Genomic DNA, 6,240 nt, shown 5'->3' with positions numbered 1-6,240 from the left:
ATAACACTTTTAAACTGTATAGTGAGCATTCTTTTATTCTAAGCATATTAGTTACACAATGGTAGTGTTGTGTAAATGTTATTTTCCTACTATTGTGTTGAAGGTGCCAAATGTACTTTAGAAAAAGCCTCCCAACCACTTGGAAGGTGATCATTTGTGTTTATAAAGCATATACATTTGCATTTTTTTTTTCTGAAAATGACTGGTATGTTTGCTAGATGAGACCCTTATTCCTCGTCTGGTATCGTTTAAAGCCCTTTGAAGCTGCACTGAAACTGTAATTTTGACCTTCAACCATTTGGTGCCCATTGAAGTCCACTATAAGGAGAATAATCCTGGAATGTTTTCATCAAAAACCTTAATTTCTTTTCGACTGAAGAAAGAAAGACATGAACATCTTGGATGACATGGGGGTGAGTAAATTATCAGGAAAAGTTTATTTGAAAGTGAACTAATCCTTTAAAATCTTACGATTTAGATTGATGTATGTTGTGGCAGATTTTCCCTAGGCAGCTGATTTAGGTTAAACAGGGTGTCCCAGACACCAATGAATCTATAAATTTATACTCTACTAAGCGTACTTCAATACCTGTTCGAGTCGGCCAACATCTCAGCCTCTTTTGGGGCACTATCACCTGGTATTAACAGTTTATATAGGATAGGAGCATGGCAAAGCATTCTACAATATGATTGGTTCTTCATATGTCAAACCCTCATGTTACTAGGTAAAGTAAAATCTGACCAAATCATGTTTATTATTTCATTGGTTACTTAATATCATGGGGTTATTATATTTAGATAGTTGTCTGCTGTCCCTAAGTATCATTTCCACTTTTCTTATTTTTGGACATGATTCATACACACACTAATTTAGGCCCATGCAAGGTTTGAGGACATTTAGGTTTCAAGCATCTAAATGTTATTCCTGCAAGGAAAAGTAAATGTTAGTTATGATTTAATTAAAAAATTCCATCACAATGTCATCTAAACTGTTATTTTGACCATAAAGTCTTACATTTATATATAATATACCAAAACTATAGATTGTGTAATCAAACATTTCTCATTAATGAGAATATACAACATGAATCCATTTTCCAAACCGTGTTTTTGTCTTATCCTGAATCATTATGGTAAACTTATAATAAGTGTTTATATTCGGACTATTTCAGATCAGACTGGTAGGACTCGCCGCAAAGTATCACAGTAACTGCGTGACTCGCTATAGACAAACACGGAGAAAAGTAGCTCCGGCTATAATGTTCTTCCGCAAGACGCGTGCAGTTCTGTTTATTAACCGCTAGAGGGCCAAAAATCGTGGACAGCAGCTTTAAATTCTGCAAGCTAACTAGTCAGGATGTCAGTTTAGCATTCTGATAGCTAATTAGCCTGCTAGCTTAACAGTTACCCTTTGCAAAATGTTCAATTAAACATTTTTATATGTATTATGCATTTTTGTTTGATCGGACATAAAAAGGCTATCAAAGCAACCCCTTAACCGAACCAATTAACTTAGCCTGTACCCTTCGCAAATGTTCAGTTATATATTTTTATTTGTATTCTATTTTGTCTCATCAAGTGTTAAAAAACGCTATCCTAGCTACCTTTCAAGTGTACTAGCTTAGGCTTAATAAATAAGACTAGCTTAGCATACTGCAAGCCAATTTGTCTGCTAGCTTAGCTTATATCCTTTGCAAATGTTCAATTATACATTTTTATACGTATTACTTTATTGTTTGATCGGGCGTTACAAACAGCTACCCTTTCAGTGAACTAGCTTAGCATACCGTTTGCCAATTAGTCTGCTATCTTAGCCTATACCTTTTGCAAATGTTCAATTAGACATTTTTATACTTTATACATGATTGTTTGATCAAACATTACAAAACAGCTACACCAGCTACACTTTCAGTGAACTGGTGTACAACATCGCTAGTCAGTCCTGCTAGTGTAGCCTATACCCTTTGTAAATGTTTAATTTTACAATTTTATACGTATTATACATTTCTGTTTGATCAGGTATTACTTTCAAGGGTATTAGGTGGACTTAATGGTTGGATCGAATTGTCCATGACACCATCAATCATGAAAAGATGGGGTGTAGTTACAACATCTACCAGCAGAGGCTGACTGACTCATAGTGGTTGAGGCTGCAACCATTTTGTTTTTTACTTGACATCATACCTGTCAAATGAGGCAAATGCTTAATCACCACAATAAGCTCAGATATTCCATATTTTCCTCTATCTATGGTTATCTTAAACTTGCTCATAATTTACTTCAGTGACCACAATTAGTAATAACAACCAGAGCAAACAAGCTACGCCCTTCAGTTCTCATTTTAACTCCCAAAACAAACTCGCGGGACCCCTCGCTTCACTCTCTCCACCAGTATCCTGTTAGAGGATTAGCTCTCTCTTCTACATTTCCACCAATCACATTTGAGGACACGGTGGTGACACTGGCCCGGGGCTGCTGATAAGAGATATGCTTACCTGAGATCAGTTTATGGTTTGCCTGAAAACACCTGTGGTTTGTGTTTGCAAGGCAATAGCCTGCCCTTGATCAGTTGCATAGGCCCTTCACAGGTTCAGAGCTTATCCTGCCTTTATCTCATTATTGGATTTGCTGCCGTTTAACTGCTCAGACCTGTAGCCATGGCATTGGCTTCCGAAAGCAACGAGTTAGTCACCCTCAAAAGTCAAAGAATCACAGTAAACTGTGCTACTTGTGTCATATTTGATGTACCAGGAGGACATAGAGAGACACCTTAAGCTAACAAAATTAGCATGTAGCATGAAATGGCTTATTAATAGCTAATTTCTTTCGCTCTCAGCTTTGATTAGTTAATCCAACTATTTTACAAACTGGTTGTGAGGATGTATTTTCTGTTTGTTGCATACTTTTATCTGTAGCTTAGCTACGAGGTTAATCTCAGAGAGGGGAACTGATGATGTAGTAGGCTATGCTTCAATGATCTAAAACTGCAGTTGTGTTAGCCTACTGACACAGAACTAATTAAGTAAGAATAATGACTTGGCAACCACTCAGAACACCTTAGCAACCTCATAGCTTAGAACTTAGAATTTAGAACATCTTAGTATCAAGTTTTTCACCAATTTTACAACTTTTTGCACATTTTCTTGAGAATTTTGTCAGTCAGAACTGTGCAAAACAATATAGTTTTAGATGTATTGTCATTTCAAAGGGAAAGATAGCAGTTTGCACACTTACATGATTAAAAAAAAAATTAAATCTTAAGTAGCGCAGACGAAACCAATTAAACGAAACCTTATGCCTTCAGCATATAGGCCATTGTCTTCACATTGACTTTGACTTTAACTGTTCCTTAACAGCTCCCACTGTTTTTAAGTATAATCTTATGAGGGGTAGCACTGTCCTTCAAGATTTAATCCCGTTTGCCCAGTCCTGCCTCAATCCTAATCCTCACAGACTGCTGAAGTCCGCTCTGGATGGTGTCAATCCCTACGGAATGCCCAACCACTGCTGAGCATTCAGGTAAGAAATCTGATATTTGATTAAACCTGTTTTCCACCAGAATCACTCACTCAAATTATATAGTTTTATAATGATGGTGCTTCTAGAAGGGAGCAGTAATTTAGATCTGATGAGTGTTTTAAAATATAACAAGTAATTGTGTATATTAATCCTTTTTAGCATAGGAAAAATTTAAATTCTAAAAGCTTTAGCAAGTGGACTTGCTTTAAAAATCTGATAAGGTTGTAGTATATACACTCCTGGGAGAACAAAATGGGCCAAGCCCAAAATGGCTAAACACTAAGCTTTTAATTGTCTTAACCATAAATGATTGATCAGGAAATTAGCTAAACTTAAGCAAATGCACTACTTAAAAGTCCATTGCTGTCTCAGAAAAACATCAAAGAGTTTTTGGCAGAATATGGGAAGTTGTGTTTGGAGCGATAAATCACAATGAGTTGCATGGTGATGATCTAGAGCGGTGTCTTCAAAAATCTGCTGAGAAATATAATAATGCAGAAGTGAAGCAAGGAGGAAGAGGAGTCATTGTGAGAGGAGGCTTTTTAGCTACTGGTATTGGTGAGCTACTTCACTGTAAAGTCATTAAATGCTTTGGAGTTAAGGAGAATATTGCAGAATGGCTCAAATGAAAAGTTGATATCTAAAGAGGAATGATCAGATGTTATATTTTAACAAGACAATGTTACTGACCAAATTGCAAAGACAAGAAGTGGCTTGAGAACAAGTCTATCAGGCTCGTGTTTTGGCCTTGGTCAGAGTCCAAATTTGAACCCTATAGTGAATATTCGGTCTCACATTAAACTCAAATGAACTGGGAAACATTTTTCAACTACTCATGAACTGTTTGAAGCCATTAACATTGACTGGAACAACACTGACCCTATCTACTGTAAAACGCTGTCTTCAAGTTGTGGAATTGTATATAAATAAATAAATAAATAAATGAAATATCTTTAAAAGACCATTAAATATTTTGCAATTTTTGGCTTGGCCCATTTTTCTTTTTTTTTTTCTTTTTTTCTTTTGGCCTACAAGTGTACTTAGCACAGTAACAAAACTAACAAAAACAACAGTTTTTCAACATTTATTAATTTAGCTTAATGTTAATTTCTATAGACTACCATTCCAACGTTGGGATCTGTAAGATTTTTCAATGTTTTTGATGAAGTCTCAAGTTATGCTCACCAAAGCTGCATTTATTTGATCAAAGATACAATAAAACAGTAATATTGTGAAATTTAAAGAAACTTTTCTATTTTTATATATTTTAAAATTTAAAATTAAAACATTATTCCAGTCTTCATTGTCACATGATCCTTCAGAAATCATTCTAATATGATGATTTGCTACTCAAGAAACATTTCTTATTATTATCAATGTTGAAAACACTTATTGTTGCTTAATATTACTGTGGAAATTGTAATAAATTTTTCATGATTTCATGATTAATTTATTTGAAATAGAAATCTTTTGTAACATTATAAATGCCTTTACTGTCACTCTTGATGAATTTAATGTGTCCTTGCTGAATTTAAGTATTAATTTCTTCCCAATTTTTTTGAACAGTATATAAATACATTATTAACATTGCATAGGCAAAGTTAACATGCGTATCTTTTATTTGTCTTATATTGTAAAGTCTTGCAAACTTAATGTACATTCAAATAAGATGTAAAACCACAACCTGCAAGGCTATCAGCTACATATGCTAAGTATTTTTTGCCATTTTAGACACTAACACAAATAGTTAGCATCTTGGTTTTCTAGGCTAAACCTGAATGGAGTGTTCATTTTGCTTTGTGTAAATTACTTGAGAGTCCATTTAGATGGACAAAGTGACGATAAAGGAAGTGATTAAAGGGATAGTTCACCCAAAAATGAAAATTTGATGTTTATCTGCTTACCCCCAGAGCATCCAAGATGTAGGTGACTTTGTTTCTTCAGTAGAACACAAATTATGATTTTTAACTCCAACCGCTGCTGTCTGTCAGTCAAATAATGCTAGTGGATGGGAACTTCTACAATAACAGTAAATAAAACTTGCTTAGACAAGTCCAAATTAAACCCTGCAGCTCGTGACGACACATTGATGTCCTAAGACAAGAAACGATTGGTTTGTGCGAGAAACCGAACAGTATTTATATCATTTTTTACCTCTGACAACGGCAGTGATGTCAGAGCGCGATCAGACCAAACGAATTGAGTGATGAATGCAGTTGGACATAGTGGTGTATTAGAGGTAAAAAATGATATAAATACTGTTCGGTTTCTCACACAAACCGATCGTTTCGTGTCCTAAGACATCAATGTGTCATCACGAGCCGCAGGGTTTAATTTGGATTTGTCTGTCGTGTTTTTTTTACTCTTATAGTCCAAGTTTCCGCTGACTTGCATTATACCACTGACAGACGGCAGCGGTTGCAGTTAAAAATCATCATTTGTGTTCTACTGAAGAAACAAAGTCACCTACATCTTGGATGCTCTGGGGGTAAGCAGATAAACATCAAATTTTCATTTTTGGGTGAACTATCCCTTTAACTACCTTTGCTTGACTTCCTGGTCCCTCCCTGCAGTGCATCATCTGACCGCTAATCGGTTCGCTTCGATTATTCAGTTCAACTGGGTCCAAACCTGTCTGAGAATTTTATAGCGAGTCTGTCGTGAGAATAGACAAAAAATACTTTCATTGTTCATTGTTCAAACATGACATCATTCTATTTC

This window comes from Megalobrama amblycephala, linkage group LG15 (genome assembly GCF_018812025.1).
Source record: "Megalobrama amblycephala isolate DHTTF-2021 linkage group LG15, ASM1881202v1, whole genome shotgun sequence".
Lineage (NCBI taxonomy): Eukaryota > Metazoa > Chordata > Actinopteri > Cypriniformes > Xenocyprididae > Megalobrama > Megalobrama amblycephala.
The sequence above is the reverse complement of the archived record's forward strand: the minus strand, read 5'-3'. Positions refer to the sequence as shown.